The sequence below is a fragment of the Dipodomys ordii genome, unplaced genomic scaffold (genome assembly GCF_000151885.1).
Source record: "Dipodomys ordii isolate 6190 unplaced genomic scaffold, Dord_2.0 Scaffold1000002382, whole genome shotgun sequence".
Lineage (NCBI taxonomy): Eukaryota > Metazoa > Chordata > Mammalia > Rodentia > Heteromyidae > Dipodomys > Dipodomys ordii.
Window position 1 is genome coordinate 227,411 of NW_012285999.1, and position 18,876 is coordinate 246,286.

Genomic DNA, 18,876 nt, shown 5'->3' on the forward strand with positions numbered 1-18,876 from the left:
TCCAGGCCAGGCAAGGTATCAAGCTAGAAAAGTTGGTGTGCAACTCTGATGCCATTGATGATGGGAAAGCTAAAAGGACAGATCAGGTGCATGTTCTTGTGGAAAGGGAACCACTATCCTAAAATTAACCACAGATATGATGCCGGCCTGCAAGAACAATATACCCCAAGTTGAAATCCCCACATTTTCCACAACCAAAATAAGTATATACATTAACATCCAAAAACTTAATAAATCTGTTCTTTGTTCTAATATCAGCTTTGTCTGATTATCATATGATGTGACAGAATAATTTCTTCATTAAACTTATGATAATTTAAAAAGACCTAGAAAATTCTTTCTCACTTATTAAGTGCAAATGAATGGCAAATTGCCTCATTTCACATATTTGACTACCACTATAAATTCGTCATATGATTATTATTAATAGTAATATATTCTATTTTATTACTTTACTTTGTAACAGTTTTTAAACATTTTGCTTTTCTGCTGAAGTTGAAGCATTTAATATTATCATCAAAGTATATTTCTTGGATATTTAGGGGAGTTTTGAAGCATTTAATAGTATCATCAAAGTATATTCCTTGGATATTTAGGGGAGTTTTTTACAATGTTTTTAACCAATGGCTTCTAAGAATTCTTAATTGGTATATTATTTGGTTTATTTTTAATTTCAAATTAATTTTATTATAATGGTAATGTACACAGGGGTTACAGTTACATAAATGAGGTAATGAGTACATTTCTTCGGGAAGGAACATTGTTATATATTCCAATGATATTTTTGTACACTCAAAGCAGGAACTATTGATGCTTTTGCTGTTGCCATTGATCAATGGGTACTTTTGTTTTTTTTGTTCAAGCATTTTTATTATAAAATTGATATACAGAGCGTTTACACTTAATTAAGTCAACTAAAGAGTATACTTCATTTTCTTTCATTTTTTTTTGGGGGGGTGTCCGGTTGTGGGGCCTGAAGTCTGGGCCTGAGCCCTGCCCCTCAGCTCTTCAGTTCACGGCTAGCGCTTGAGCCACTTGAGCCACAGCGCCACTTCCAGCTTTTTTCTTTTTGCTTTTGTGGTGCTGAGGAATCGAACCCAAAGCCTCATGCTTGCAAGGCAAGTGCTCTACAACTGAGCTACCTTCCCAGCCCCTACTTCATTTTATTTTCTAAATTTCAAATTTTGAGCTTAAATGTTTCCTTTTGTTTCTTTAGAGTAATTCTTTTTTCAAAGTTTTGGATCAGTTAATTTAATTTTGCATGATTTTTACACATGTAAATTATTCAGACACATATATTTTGCTTTTATAATATTTAACATGTGGCTATTTAAAAATTAATTTCTTAATTTTATATGGTTAGTGAATCTAATTACATTTATTTTCTTATAGTATAAAAATATTTGTCCAGGTAACAAATACAGTATTTTCAAGAAGCACATACTTTACTAAGAAATGCTTCATTACTTGGTCACTTTTTGGAAGTACTTTTACTTGAATTAAAAAAATAAAAACTTTGAGCTGATTTGTAACATCCATTTTCTAGCTATGGTGGGAAGTGTAAATAGAGTTTGTAATTCGGGAGAGACTGGGAAACTATGAGACCTTAGTATAAAACTATTCAGAGTGAAATGATTATGGATATAGCCATCCCTAGCATTATATACAACACCTAGCTATCATATTCTAAATCTTGGGTTAAAACACCAGTAATATCAATCATTTGTTAAAATAAAAGGACAAATGTTTCAAAATGTTTATTATTTAAAACTTATTTGCAAAAGTTCTCATGTCTTCTATTAATTTTCAATTTACTTAATCTATTAAAATCCAAGTATATTGTGACTATTTTCTTTCTACTAAACTTTTCAATACTACAAGCAATATTATTATTTCATATATTAACATACTTTTACTGTTTGTGATAATTTCCTCCGTTTAATATGATAATATCAATACTGCAAATGTGTGTATGTGGTGTGTGTGTGTGTTTATGTGGTTTTTGTGTGTGTGTGTGTGTGTGTGTGTACTTTGTAATGCTTGGGAGTTCACATATGCAAAGCCAATCGTTTACCACTGAGCTATACTGCCTAGTCATAATCCAAATAGTGTTTTAAACCATGACTTTCATTCCTAGTATGCTTTTTCAAAATTATATATGATAACATGTGATCCATATTCTATCCACGCTAGCAATTTTATTGTAATTTAGAATATCTCCACTTCCAAACTCTTGTGTTTGTTATTGATAAAGGTTTTACTTTGCTTCTTTTCTCTCTTCATTCCTTTTCCCTTTAGAGTTTAACTATTCTCTCTCTTATTTCTTTGAAAATTATCATATTCCTATTACAACATGTGTATACAACGCTTTAATTTCTATTTTAATTTTTCCCATTTCCACTGATTTTAGTACAAGCTATTAGATGGATTAAAAAGAAACTTCTCTCAGGACACTTTATTTTTCTCGTTCTCTTCTCTGAAGTCTTTCTGGTTTTTGAAACACAATAGCCATCACATATAGCTCCTATGTGGTCCATCATTCTTTCTCCTCTCACTTTCCTCTGTTTTACAGCTCAAGTTGTTATCATTCAGCTTTGTTATGGTACAGTGTTATCTAAATCTTAACTAATTCCTGAGTTAATTTTAGTTGTTTCAAGTATTCTCTGAAGACATTTTTCTATATATAATATCTGGGGTCTTGTGTTTTTGAAGGTACAAAATATGAGTGACTATCAAACATCTAGATATCTCCGTAGAATATTGGTCCACCTGCTCAATAAACTCCTATGTAAATTCAAGGAATACAGGTCAGTCAGAACAATCTTGTAAAATTGTGTAGCTTCACCCTTCATACTAGCTTTGAAACTTTTTATCATGTTTAGTAGTGAAGACAACATAGTTCTACTACAAGAGCAGACACATAGAAGAATGTAACAGATTTGTTAAAAATAAATTCTCAGTTGTATGGTCAATAGATTTTGAAAACTATCCTATGTCTTTATGAAATAAAAAATAGAATCTTAAATGGGTGTATTGTTACTATTGTCTTTTGGGATTTACAGAATGATCTTAGACTACTACCTCAATCCTTTTTTTGTTTCTTTTTTTTTTTTGTCACTCATGGGGCTGGAACTCTGGGCTCAGGCGCTGCCCTTGTGCTCTTCAGCTCAATGTGAGCACCCTACCACTTGAGCCACTGCACAACTTCTGGATTTCTATTGGTTTATTAGAGATAAGAGTCTCATGGACTTTCCTGCCCAGGCTGGCTTTAAACCGTGGTCCTTAGATCTCAGACTCCTGCCTAGCTAGGATTACAGGAGTGACCTACAGGCGCCTGGCCTACCTCAATCCTTATACAAAAATTTATATTAAAAAAGATTATCAAACTAAATGTGAGATGTAAAAACCTATAAGAGATAAACGTAAAAATTCTTGACATTGTATCAGTAAAGGTTTCTAATGGAAATCATTAGTGACTAAAGAAAGGCAAGAATATACTGGATTATATCAAGTGATAGCATTTCATAATTCAAAGGACACTATACTCATAATTCAAAGGACACTATAACCAAAGTGAAACATACCCAACAGATAGAGGGAACATATTTGTTAATGCTACAATGTGAATGCTACAATGATTCTGAATCTTAACTATTTTTATATCTTCTAATTCCATATAATTTTTCCTGAATATGATATTTCTTTAAAGAACATGTGTAAATTAATAGTCAATAGGAGGAGCATATGAAATAAGTTACTCTTTAGTATCTAAGAAAAAAGACAAAGAAAATTCACTAGTATGACCCTAACATAAAAAGATGACACAAAATAAAGTAATGCATTTGTGGAGAAATTGATAAACTCCTCATAATGATCGATTTTTATAGTACTGCAATCATTTTAGCAAGCAAGTTTTCAAGCTGTAAAGGTCAAAAAGAATTGTATATTCATTACCCTTTTATGAATGCATTAAAGAGAAGTAAAAAACGTGTTTCGAAAGGGAATTGTAGTTTATTGACAGTGCACTTGACAATATGTGTGAGACCCTGGAAAAAATCCCCAAAAATCAAATTTTGAAAAGACACACTATAGAGGATGTACGCTGGACAAATTCCTGTAAGTGAATTTTATATCTATTTTAATGTCTGTTCTAAAATTTGTAGCATTTCTATTTGAAGAAATGCAAGTTTGTGAAAATTAGGCTTTGAAAACCTATGAAGGTACAATTCACTTCCAAAGCACTAAAATGTATACAATAAAAGGAGATAATATATTGCAAGTGAATTACATGTGATCCTAAGCAGAGTGCCAGTGGCTCACACCTGTAATCCTACCTAATCAGGAGGCTGAGATCTGAGGATTGCAGTTCAAATCCAGCATGAGTAGTAAAGTTTCTGAGGCACTTATCTCTAATTAACCATCAGAAAACTGGAAGTGGTGCTATGGCTCAAGAGGTAGAGCACAAGCTTTGAGCTGAAGAGTAGAGGGACAGTGCCCAGGCATGGAGTTCAAGCCCCACTACCATCAAAAGAAAAAGAAAGAAAAAGAAAGAAATATGATCTGAGCCACCAGTTCATTGCTAGAATAATTTCTGCTCTCTCAACATGGCCTTTTTTCCCGCAGTTAAGTCCATGGTCTTATATATGACTTGCTTGGAACCAGAATTATTCTTCCATTCTAGTTTTTACAAATTTGCATAATTAGCTACCATGATTTAGAGCTAGTAGAAGAGAGTGGTCTCATCCTTCATGTTCCATTCAGGAGTAATGCTTTCTCTATGTCACTCCCATAGGTCTAAATACTGGCCTTGGCTTTATTGTTTCAAAGTTGTCTTATTTGCAGAGTCTTCTATAGTTTATTGAACCATTATACTTAACACAGAACTTCTCTTTCTCCTATTCCTATTGTTTCTCCTTCTGTTAATTTATGTACACTTGGGTAATAATGCACAACACAGACACTGACAAAAATGTTTCTGAGAACCTACTTCCCACTTAAAATTGGTCTTAATTTACAGAGCATTTAGGAAATTTGAACTTAATGTACTCCAGGATAATTTTTTTCATGTTTTTTTAATTGTGAAAATGGTAGACAGAGGGATTAGAGTTACATAAGTAAGTTAGTGAGTACATTATCTAAAGAACATTGTTACCTCCTCTTTTGTTTTTCCCTGCCATCCCTTTTCTCCCCACCACCCCAACTGTCACCTTTCATTCCCAACTAGTAAAGTTCATTTTCAACATAGTGTCTTGTTCATCTCATTGTAACAATGGGTCATACTGTGTACTTCTTTCAGCATTTTATTTCCCTTCCCCTCCCCACATTAGAAATTTGTATATGCAAGTTGGAGCTCACAGACCTCAAATACAGTGGAAACGGGTTATACCATGGAGGAGGAAAATAGAAGAGAAACAAAAAAATCACATAATATATGGTAGATTGGTAGTTGGGGTGGCTATGCTAGGGCATGTTAGCTTGGTGAGGAGAGGAAGAAGTCTCGAGTCCCACCCAAACAGATAATGAAAAATGAGACAACCAATGGCTGAAGAATTTCAAGAACAAAGGCAGGGACTTATAGGTAACCTCTAGGGGCAGTGAGGGCAGCAAGGCTGGGCCTGTGGTTGTCATGCCTCTCTTGATGCCCTTGGAAGTGAGGGCCAGCTCTGCTGTGGGCTAGGCCTGGCTCTTGCCTTGAAGCATGCACCAGGGGGGAATTGTCAGCACAGCTTCAGCCTGCCCCAAGGAGGTGGCCTGTTGTGGGTGCTGTAGCCTGGGCAGCTGCTAGGAGGCTGTACTCAGCAAGGCAGAGGAAGCATGGATGGTAGGCTCTGCTTCAGCCCAGCCAAGCTCAGGGCCACTTGGGAAGTTCCAGCTCTGGATCAAGACCAGGAACTGCTCCCCAGACAAGTAGAGCCTCTGGGGACCTGTGCAGTGGCCGCCACGTGTGGGTTGTGAACCTCCTTAGAATGGCCGAGGAGTCTCAATGGAGAGTTGCATTTGCTTCTGTGCCTCTCCCATCTTCTGGATTCCTGCTCTCCTCCTGCCTCCTGCCATGTGCAACTACAGGAGTCAATTTCTCCAATCCACTGAGAGGCCATCCCGGAGATGTTCACAGGGCTTTCCAGGCTGCTTCACAATGCATGCAGGGCTCACAGGGTGCCATCCTTCAGGCAAAGTTTACCACCATTTCAGTTTGGCCACCCCTGCCTACAGGACCACAAACTGCATTCTTACACATAAATCCAGGGGTACACAAGGCCGTCCTGCAGTCTAAGGCATCCTTTCCTTCCTCTTGCTCAGATGTGGAGCAGCTGTGGAGCCAAATGCAACATCATGATTGATTATCTGAAAAGAAGAGGAAAAAAGCTTCATTGTTCCAGATACAGCTGCCCCTGGGGTTCTCTGTGTACACTAGCCTTGTGCTTAGATAAGGATCCCCAAAGACCACCATGGAGCCAGTTCTCATGTGACCACATTAGAGTCATTTATTGCAAGGTCGAGCCTGGACTCACAACTGTCACCATTGCAGTGGGTCAGAGTTGAGATCCCCGACCCTTCTGTTAACTGGGTAACCTTATAACATTCTTATTGGCTAGCGAGTGCAGCCTAAGCAATAAGCAATAATTTGTGGAGGAGAAGGGAAAAAAAAACAAATCGTTTAAATAGGGATACATGTGGACCCATTGCAACAATGAGATCTACAAGTTCTTATGGAGAAAAACGAACTTTACAACTTTGGTGAGGAGAAGGGGGGAGGAGGATTCGATGGGGGCGGGGGGACAATGGGAAGGGATGGGAGGGAGAAACAAAGGAGGAGGCTACAATGCTTGATAAGAAATGTACTCATTATCTTTCCAATGTAACTGTAGCTCCTCTGTACAGTATTTTCACAATAAAAAAGTAAAAAAACCATTAAAAAATTAAAAATAATGTGTAACTTTAGGTACTCCCTGTCATCCGCAGATGGCTATTGCTAGAGGAGTTATGGGCAGAACTTTATTGTGACATTTCACGGTTTTTCCAGGAACCTGAGTTCTAACTTGCAGTAAATGTCTACTTACAAGGGGTACTTTCAGTAAAGGCCTTCACAATGGATAGTTTCAGAGTATTCAGTGTCTAAGTCCAGAATGCCTGTGCTTTGGCAAAGATCTCTCACTAGGGGTGTGTGTTTGTGTGTGTGTGTGTGTGTGTGTCTGTGTCTGTGTGTGTGTCTATGTGTGTTGTGTGAGAGAGTCAGACACAGCTGATCCTTCCCTTCAGCATTGAGTTTTGGTATCTATTGTTTGTCCAACCTCCCCAATTTTGAGTTCTAAAGTTGTCCTTCTAAATACTTTTTTCCTTTGATCTTCTTGATATTCAGATTCCTAAAGTCTGCTTGTGAACTTCAACATTTGCTTCATGAAGGTGATGCCTTTCTTCCATCTTTTATGAAGCCCTTTGCTCTCTTTAAATGCAGTTTATACTGTGTTAGTGGTTTTACTTGGCCAGACTGTGGTGGCCCAGGCTCTGACTGTTAATTCTGAGATTAGTTCAGGCCAATATGAGATACTATACTTTCAGTATATCAAAGAAAGAAGTTCAGCATCTTTATTGAAACAATTTTCTGGCTGTAAATACAAACAAAAACATCCAGTGATATAAATGTACAATCTGTTGTTTTTAGTTAATTGTGCACCACTGTAATGAAAAAAAATATTTTTACTAACTGAAATGAGTATTTGTAATGGGAAAAAATCAAATGTTATAAATCTTAAAAATTGATCAAATACCAAAGAAAAAGAAAGAAACTAATCAGGAATGAAGTACAAATGTAAGTGTTTAATAAATAAATGAAATTTTTGAGATTCATATCCACATAGCAAATATGAAGGAAAATAAAGAGGAAAGTCACTGAGATCCTATCTTACACACCAGAATAGCTACCACCACTCAAATAAATAAACTGCTGGAGACGTAAATAAATCAGGAACTATATTTGGTTTTGTGGCATTGTAAACTAGGGCAACCCATAGGGATATCTTAATGGAAGTTTACACAATACCAAAAAGACAGATATGTTGATGACCTTTACTGCAATTGGATACATATTGAAGGAATATAAATCAACATGAACATACATGTTCATGGCAGCAATATTCTATAGCAACCAAGCTGTGTAATCAACCTAGATACACCAGAAAGAGGGAATGAAGAAAATGTGCTATTCATAGCTATAAACATGTTCTGGTATATGAGAAGTGAATGTTTCTACTGTATCATTGCTAAATATTTTGAATATATACCGAATCCTACTTTCACTAAGTTTTGTGGCATTGTGTTTTTGCTTTAATGAGGAACATCCATATTGATTTTCAGACCAATTACAATAGGTTGAAGATTTCCTATAATATGTAGATATTAGATAAAAATTTAAATATATCAATGAACACATAGAGGACCATCATATATAGTTTATAATTTGAAGCAATTTTAAGAAGGCAACAGTTGGGGGAAAAGAAGATGTTAGAAGCTTAAAAAATACAGACATGGAAAAATACCAAAAAATGTGCAACTAATTACCGCTAATAGTAAAATATTTTTCTCAAGTATTAACAATGAAACTATTAAAATAATACTTAATAACATCAAATAAATATTCCAAAGAAGAAAATGTACCATAGATATACGTTTCCCCATAATTTGTTTTACTTTATAACAAATGGATTAGAAGATGCTAACACATTCAAGTGTCATTGATTGAATGCAGCAAAGGAAAGTAACAGAGAAGTAGAGAGTAAGAACAACCTGGGGTATGGATAAAGATACTCAGTAGAACTTTGTAAGGAAAGAATGTGCTCTGTTTTCCTGATCAAAATAGAGCTAGGACAGCTAACTTTTGACAGAACACTTGTAATGTAGAGTAGTGGAGTTAGTAATTTAGGTAGTAATTTATTACATTTATTCCCTAATCTTATGATGTGATTCCCTAATGATGTGAGTGATCCTAGATTTTCTTTTTTTTGGGGGGGGTGTCTGGTCCTGGGGCCTGAACTCTGGCCTGGGCACTGACCCTCAGTTCTTCAGCTCAAAGCTAGCGCTCTACCACTTGAACCACAGCGGCAATTCCAGGTTTTTTCTTTTTGCTTATGTGGTGTTGAGGAATCGAACCCAGGGCCTCAGGCATGCAAGGCAAGCACTCTACCACTGAGCAACCTTCCCAGCCCCCTGATTCTAGATTTTCTGAGTCCTTTTTTTCACCCAAAATCTCTAAATTCCTCACCCTGCCAATGGTTCTTCTGCTTCTGTCATCTCTCCTTGTTTCTGAACTAAACTCCTGTAACCTTTTGGTTCATGAGAAAGAGCTGGAGAAATATGAGGATGGCTTGGAGGCTGAGCTAACATCCACTCCACCTTGGAGGATCTGGTAAAGGACTTTTACCTGGGTCTCAGAATCAGATATTAATTGACCTCTTTGGAAATGGAGAAACTCACTCACTCAGGCAGAATCTGTCATTCCTTGATTTTCTCTGAAGAGATCCGATACTAGAGCACAATTCAGAGAATGAGCTTTCCCATTGTCAGAAAGAACAGGTTGAAAACTAAAAGTGGCCTCAGGTCCCAAAGGGCCAGTCAGAAGCCAAGAGATCACACTTTCCTCCTCATCAGGGACCTTCTGGTAGGAATAGAGTCTGAGCAAAGTCTGACATAAACTGATACTGGGCCTAAGGTGAAAACAAAAGAATGACCCTCTCTTTGATTACAAGCGACTTATGTAGTGAGACATGACAACTTCCTTCATATAAGAAAATTAAAGTTATCTCACTGCCACTATGCAGGAGGTCAGTTTCCCCAAAGGAGTTGTTAAATGTTGTGACTGCCAGTTTGTTCTGTAGGCTGTTATCTCTCTCACCCCTTCTCATGTCAGGAATGCATTGCTTCTTTCAGGCACTCAACTACCTGTACTGACTCCTAGGCAGGAATGCTGTAGGCTGTTCTTTGGCTAACCTCTTGCATTTAAAGTAGATTAGGCCCATGCCAAGCGCTCATACCAAGAGGTAGATGCAAGAGGTGAACATAAGCTCAGATTTGTAGAGAAGCACGATCATATTGAAAAATATTAAATTAAATTAATAGTTGTGTAATTTAGGGTTTATAGCCACAAAATTTAGGTAATTATTAGTGATACATCTAGAATCATGGATTAGGAAGAGAACAGTGAAGTAGGTTCAGGATACAATGGAAAAGACACACCATAGCCATAACAGGAGATGAGAGTATGAAGGAACTATTGGCATAGGTCCATTTATTATCTTAGGAGTGACCTTGGATAGGAGGCTTTTAGAATAATATCTAAAAGAGAGGGACATGCTGGGCACTGGTGGCTCACACCTGTAATCCTAGCTACCAGGGAGGCTGAGATCTGAGTATTATGATTCAAAGCAATCCCAGGCAGAAAAAGCCAGAAGTGGTGCTGTTTTTCAAGTGGTAGAGCACGAGCCTTGAGCTCAGGGACAATGCCTAGGGTTCGATTCTTCAGTGCCACATAAGCAAAGAAAAGCCAGAAGTGCTGTTATGGTTGGAGTGGTAGGGAAGTAGCCTTGAATTGAAGAGGTGAGGGACAGTGCTCAGGCCCAGAGTTCAGGCTCCTTGTCCGGCCTAAATAAAAAGAAAAAAACTTCCAAACTTATCTTTTCTCATAATTGAAGAGAGGCTCCTTTTACAGAAATTCCCCTTATCTAGCTCAAGGTCATCAAAACTTCAGTAGACTTTTCCTGTTGAGATATAATCCACCTAACTCTACTGAACCTAATCATGGCTGGGAAAGTATGGACATAGATAAGTTTGTTGTATTTTTCCTTATGAATATATAATACTCAGTTATTATATATAATATATATTATAATATAGAATATATTATACATTGTATAAATATATTAAATAGATTATAACAGGTATTATGTATAACCAGACTTCCTCATTTTAGATATAGGTACAGGCAACATATTGAAAGAAAAATATTTGAATCTCTGAGTTATTTCTCTACCACAGGAAAATACCAGGTTTCATTCTTATTACCCAAAGAGCAACATAGGTAAGTGATGCCCATGGATGTGGTTCTCTAGATTTTGGAAATTGTAATCATATATAAATATATATAGAATAATATTGAATATGTAAAACTATAACAACAGATAAATAAGTGAATACCTATGTGCATACACTCCCAGTCACTTTCATGTATAAGACTTTCTTTTCTATGCTCCTATTCACCTACACAGAGAGTACATGAGTTGCCCTTGAATTGTCCTGGAAGTTCTTTATTGGGATACTGTAACTTCACATCCTTTGTTCCCTAAGAAGTCAGATGCTATGTATTCAATAACAAAACTGTTACAAGCAAAAGTATCCACCCTGACACACAGAGGAACTTGGATTTCAGAAATGCCACAAATAAGTGGGAGGTACAGCAGTACTTTTCATAATTGAGTAGACTACATATTTATTAGAAAGCTTGTAAGAAAAAAATTTCAGCGTAGGGTGATACACTTGAAGAAAACTACAGTTTAAATTACATATAGCCGGGGGCTGCAATAGACAATAAATAAGAATTTAAAAAAATAAATTACATATGACATCAAATTTCAAAGTTCCAGGGCATTTCCCTACTCTTGAAAACTAAAGTAATACATATTAAAAATAAATAAATGAAAAGACAAATGTTTTATACCAAATTTCAAAACATACTATATGTTATACAAAGGAAATGCGATAAGCATGCATTTTACAGTCTAGTAAAATCATATGGCATGAAGGATCTGATTAACTGATTCATAAAAGTCAATACAATGCAGTTAAAACATCCGATAGCTCAAGTGTTAACTTAGCAGAATATTTTCAATCTATGGTGTCAATTTTGCATATTATCCAGCCCTATCCATCCCACAATGGCAGAAGGCTTTTCCTGAGAAAGTCCAGAGACCCGTCTACTGTGAGTGCTCAATGTAAACCTGTTCCAATTCTCTTTTATTTGGGCATGTGATAGACTGACTATCTGTTAACTTGCCAAAGGCACAATTTGGACAGGCTTCCAGTAGTGATATTTTAGCTCTCAGAAAAAAAGGGAAATTGAAGACAGAGGGAAAATCTACCAGATCCCTGAAAGATTTCTATCATTGTGCTAAACCTGTAGCTTTCTACTGACAGTTGAACAAACTGCAATAATTGCCACTCCAACCACATGTCCAAAAAGTGGCTTTCCAAATATTGGCCTATTTTCACTTTGGTAAATCAAGACACACTATTGTGGCCTCGTTTTACATAAACTATCAGCTATGGCTGGCCCAAAGGATAGTTGAACTTACGAATTTCTTCAATTTAGGTCATCAAACAATCACTTCATAGCCCTTAAACATTAAAAATACCTACCCATATAAGTCTGCATTACATACTTATTACTGTTTTTCTTCATTTGTCATGTTTTACATATTTGTGTATCCCGGGGCTTAGCTCTGTAATATTCCTTCTCATGTTTTTTACCACTGAGTACAGTAATTATTTCTGTATTTTTTCTCCATCTCTGTTTACTTTAAGTCCTTAATAGCATCCTGTCTACTGACAACTCCTAACTACTGATTTTAACAAACTCAAAATATCCCAAAGTGAGCTTTGATCTCTATCTGCAAACCAATCCCTCATTACTATTTGATTAAGTGATAACTCTTCCAGCTGTCTTCTCAAAATACCTTGGAGTCATTTCAGACTTACATAGTTTATCACACCTCATAGGAAGCATATATATATATATATATATGTGTGTGTATTTTAGGAAGCATATATATATATATATATATATATATATATATATATATATATATGGTATATGAGTGCTAGTACATGTATATATATATATATACATAGGTTCTTTTATTTTTATTTTTTTGGGGTGGTGCGGTCGTGGGGCCTGGGTGCTGTCCCTCTGCTCTTCAGCTCAAGGATAGTGCTCTACCACTTGATACACAGCACCACTTTCAACTTTTTCCTTTTTGCTTATGTGGTGCTGAGGAATTGATCCCAGGACCTCATGCATTCTAGGCAAGCGCTCTATCACTGAGCCACCTTCCCAGGCCCTTACTTTTCTTTTTGGTTCAGTCTTCACCTTCCCAGGCCCTTACTTTTCTTTTTGGTTCAGTCTTTATTTGGTATAAAGATCACTTACAATGTCATTACCCACATTGCCATATAACCATAATTAGGAAGATAATGTGGGTTCATCTACTCCATACATCTTGAAAGGTAATGAATGTAAAACTTACAGAATATCCTCAGATATGCCTGGTGGAAACCTTGATTTGAATTATGGTTCTACAGCTGATCCGTATTGGGTACTTGGGAAATTTGTTTGGCCTTGTTGCCTACTCCTGTTTTTAATAAAATACTTAATTCATTTACTAACTGGAAGAAATATCATGAGCACTAAAATTACCCTAATGCAGGTGCAGTGCTTGGAATGGTGTCTGCACATTGTGTAGTAGGTCCCAAAGAAGTCAGCTTCCATCAACATTCTCAGAGCATCCTTCCTGAAGGCCTTAAGAAATATATACCCAACTGATGTTACTATCTGTGAAAATTTATCTTTACACAAAAAGGTCTTGTCTTCATATGAAACAATTAAAGTAATGTTGGGGCTGTCCTGTGGCTTTTAGTCTGAATGAGTTTTGCCTAACTTTTATTCTTACTCTATTAGTCGTACCAGTAGTATTCTTTAGTGCTACCCTTCAATTTTCTAGTTCTGTGTTCCATTTGGAATACTATTGTAACTTAGTTTATAATCTTTGTTATTAGAATAAATAAACTACAACTGCTGAAGTTTTAAATAAAGAGACAATTTTAGGTGTGCATTACATTTTATGTGCTTAATACTTTCCTGAAATTATTCCTTTTAGGTTATACATCCCTAACAAACTACTTTCTAAGATTTCTTATATGATTTATAGATTTATTTTATGATTCTTATATGATTTCTTAGAGATCCATAAATAAAACATCTCAGAACAGGAAAAAAGTAGGTAAGAAGTTATAAAAATACTATTATGGTGTCTTAATGGCTAAGTATAAAGAACATGTAACAAAACAGTTGGAGGATTCATTTGCTCTTTTTTCTATTCTCTCACCCTTCATTGTAGAAACTTTCTCACTATGAAGTGCCAAGTCGTCTGGACATTTCAAGCCTCATCTCAGTGACAGAAGTGATGGGATTAGGACATGTGCTCCTATGACTGGCTTTTAAGAAGTTCACAATAAAGCAATACCAGTACATATAAAGAAACTTTTGTGAGTGATGTGCATTTACTTCCTCAATTGCCAAAATTAAATTCATATGTCAAAACATCAAATTACTTACATTATAATATATGCTCTATATAAAAAACCAACATCTAAGGCAGTGTTGGAAATACAAGAAGAAACACAATAAATCTAATAGAGTGAGATCTTTAACACTGGCCATGAGCAACGATAGTTGAATTTTTAACCAAGCTTGGAAAGTTTAGGTGTGCACTAATGATGTGATTAGAGTTGCGGAGTTGACCTTGGTATTAAGATTAGAGGTAAAATTCAAAGACAGCTAAGGTTGCTGCAGTATTGTAGCTCTATACAGTGTGAACCTCCCTGATAATGGTAAGGCACAGAGTAGAAGCTAAGTCAGTAAATATATAGGAAGGATTTTCCACTGAGAATAATTGCAGCGGGTGATCATCACTCTTCCATTGAAAATGTACAGCCCAATATTCTACTTTAAACTCTAGAATATTTCTGATCTGAAGACAATTATAACACACCAATGTGCTGTGAGTGCTGAGCAGTTTAGGTGTGTATTACTGTAATATATGTAAAATCCTTAGCGGTATGGAGTGACCTGACCTTCAAATTTCAGCCTGTGTTGTTAAGTTTCATGAAAAAATGTTCACAATTATGCAATTCACACTCATCTAAGTCTGAATCAGGCAACTGAGATAAGACATTTGGGTCATAAGACATTTGGACAAGGTTTGTGACCTATGAAATAATTAACATTATTTCACAATGTATATGTGTTTCTGAAAATTTATGCAATACCAAATACGAAATGTACAAAAGAGACAATTGTCCATCTCTTATATATATATTTACAAGACAATATACCGGCAATGAACTTTACAACTTTGGGGTGGGGGGTATGGTTGAGGGTGGGAAAGGATAGGAGAACAACAATGGATTGGGTAACAATATTCGTCAAGGAATGTACCTTACTCATGTAACTGGAACCACTCTGTACAGTACCTTTAAATAAAATAAAATTTAAAAAAGTGAACCTACCCTAGAGAAAAATATCCCTTTCAAAATAACCCATCTGTAATAGTACTTGTAGGGATTCTAGAGTCAAATTGTTATACCTGGAAAGGGATATATTGGGAAGCCATCACAAACAGCAATCAAAAGGCTGAGAGCTGTGCTCTGGAAAGGTCAAACAGTTAAGGGAAGACAGGGGTATGTGTTATTACCTCAAAAGTATTTAAGTTAGCGCTGTTGGACACTAAAAGTTTAAGACTTTGGAATCAAGATGGATGTCTGTGCTATGGTTGTAATGATTATTGCTCCCTTGCTTGTTTTTTTTCACTCATGACTGACTGAATCTGTACTATTTTAACCAAGGTTTCACTATGTGTTTGATTAACAATTGAACATAAATGTCTCGTGGATTGCTACCCCAGCCATCTATGAACCATGGTCTTACAATCTCAGCCTCATGAGATGAGATACTGGCTTCTAGCTCTATTGCCAAGTGTCATTTCTTCATTTTGTTTTGTTTTGTTTTTGTGCATCCAAAATCTGTATGGAAAACAAATCATTTATAATCAGGACTATTCATATAAAATTGTGTGTTGTTTAAAGATTACCTTAATAATGTAATCCTTTTGCATCCACATTATGTGATTTGATTTTTTGAACTCTATTGCAGTCAAGTCACTTATATAGAATTTGCATCTTCTTGTCTTGGTTTTATAGGGTGTTAGGTGTTTAAAAACAGAATTTATCAAGGTTTAACTCTACACTACTGAAGCAGGACCTTTATTATTACTCAATGTCCTGTAAATCATAAGTTTATCACTACTTGAGGAACCATATGAGCACAAATAGTTTCCTATAATACCTACACATATTTTAGACCTCAATGCCATGCAATGCACATTTCTGTCAAATATGCAAGGGCATTCTTTGTGATTCTCCATGGATTTTTCACTGTTCTTTTCTTTTCTCCAGTGCTAAGTCCTGTGATGGTCATGTTGATTTTCTCCCCTCTTATATTCATCATTGCATTTTGGGAACTACTGATATGCATTACTGTACTTCTGTCCATTCTCCTTGTACTTCGGCTTGTACCCCTCTGACCTTGAAAGGCTAAGAATTGGGGATATTTGCTTTACTCTTTATCTCAGACATCTATCTTTACTTTCTAGAAATACATTCATTGAATTCCTTCTGTAAAGTCTAATGACTTGAAAATTATTACTGCATTTTCATGGCTTTGTTATTTGGCATTAGGGAAGAACATAGATCAGTACTGTAACTTAGGTAAACGATTATTGCAATCATGCTTCAATAGATATTCTTCATTGGATAATGTGTATTTCAAGGTCTGCCTGCCTGTTTCCTTTTCACTGTTTTATTTTTCAATGTAGTCTTTTCTTCTGGAAAATAATTATGTGCCTAGTGAAGATCAATTCTTACTGTAACTATTCATTAATTTTATTCCAACCTCATTTCACAGATCCCTCTGAGTTTCTTCAGGGTCTGTATAGTGCTTCACATTTTTAAATATGTTTTAACATCGATGCATCCAATGATGAAGACACATTCCTTAAGTCACCATTTTGATGACTGAAAAGAAACCATGCTGCAATCTCACTATATGGCAATTTTCTGGTTTTAAATACTTTTAGATTAAAATTGATGCTGGACAACAAATATTCTGTGTACAATTTTATATTTTCCTAATTATTTTAATATACTTCCCATATTATATCAAGTTAAAACATTATCACTTACTTAGTTTTAGGATTTCTAAAACGGTCAGAGTAAAAGTTCTATTCATTCACAATTTTAAGATAATAGAGTGTCCATTACGACCAAGTGAGATATTTTAAATTTTTTTTGTAGTCCTTAAAAGTCCAGTCCAGTGCTTCATAATTCTTAGTCTACTATGGGCCTCTGAGCCTGATGTGACCTGTGGTTTTATTTTCACTCAACAGGAATTAAAAAAAATTTCAATAGGAAGGAATTATTACTTGCTTACTTTCTCCAATATCTCTCGCATACATAAAAGTAATATAATTCTACACTGACTGAAAATGGTGTTCCTATTAGAGTAATTGTTTATTTTTTGTAGCCTCACTCTTTACTAAGTCTTGTCCCTTTCCTATCTCCCCTTCCCATAAAACTTGACTGGATCCATTGGAAACCCACTTCCAGTCAGCCTGGTCCTTAATAACCCAACCTTAATTAACCTATCCCCTGGTAGTCCTGCTATAAACTTTCAAAGGCCTGACTGCAACCAGAATCCTTCCTGAAAGTCTTCCTCTGCTACAGGGAAATCCTTCTTCCACTCCACCCCTTCCTGGAATCCCTGCTCTGCGCCACCAGAAACCAAGCCACATCCATATCTCCTCCTAAGATCCACCTTGCTGCACCAAGAACCCTACATTGGGCTCCTCCCTCTAATCCTAACTTCATCCACCAGATACCCTGTCCCTCACTACTCTATTTCCTCAGAGTCCCATTGCTCCCATATTCTATTACTTCCAAGCTCCTCCCGTCCCTTTCATACCACACTCTCAACCAAACTTCTCCCTCGACCCCTCCTGGTTTCATCAGATACTCGATCCATAACTAGTCTAAGTAGCCAAACTTTTCAAGCTCAGCCCTGAACCTACCTCTTCCCACAATTCACTTCATGCTACACCAAAAACCCTCCATCTCTCTATAAATGCCCTTGTAGCCCCACCTTAGTTGACCAGAAGCTTCTCACACAGCCCATCTCCTGCTTGGAAAGCCAGCCCTGCTCCACCATAGGCATCTCTACCTCCCATATCTACTCTCTCAATGGCTTCATTGTTCCCGTGATGAATCCTCCCCTTATTGGCTCCTCCCACATTGCCACACCCTACTCCCTGCCCATAATTACTCTACACCTTTGTAGACCTTCCACTCCTTCTCAAAGTCCCTCTTCCAATTAACCCCATGGCTCCAAGCCCTGACCTTCTCTAGAAAACCCCCACCACACTATCCCATCTCTCGACAGCCACATTGCTCCACTGCAAACTACTGCATCTTTTGGCCTCCCTCTGGAAGCCTCACCAGGCTCAACTGTAAATCCCTGGCCCTTCATAATCCCTTTTTGAAGGTTGTCTTGCTCCACTGGAAACCCTGTCCAAGTCTAATGTCCTGCCTTGCAACACTGAAATCCCCATCCAAACTTACTTCTCTTTTCGAAGTGGTAACTGGCTACACCAGAAACCATGTCCTAACTATTCTAGTCCACTGGATCCTATCTCTGCTCTCACAAAGCTCTGGTCCTGAAAAATTCCTCCATACATTGTTACTATATCCTGCTCTGCCAGAAACCCCACCTCCACCCTAACACACTTCCCAAAGGCCCACCCCTTATTAGCCCCCTTCTTTCTAGCACCACTCTGCCCTCTCACAGACCTTGAAAAGCCTCTCCCTCATAGCTCTGCATTCCTGCACCAGAATCCCCACCTTTTGTCAGCCTCTTGCTTTCATTATCTTCCCTGCCTTATGAGAAACCTCACCCTACATATCCCACCAGGGCTCACAGTGCTACACCACAACCCCTCCTCT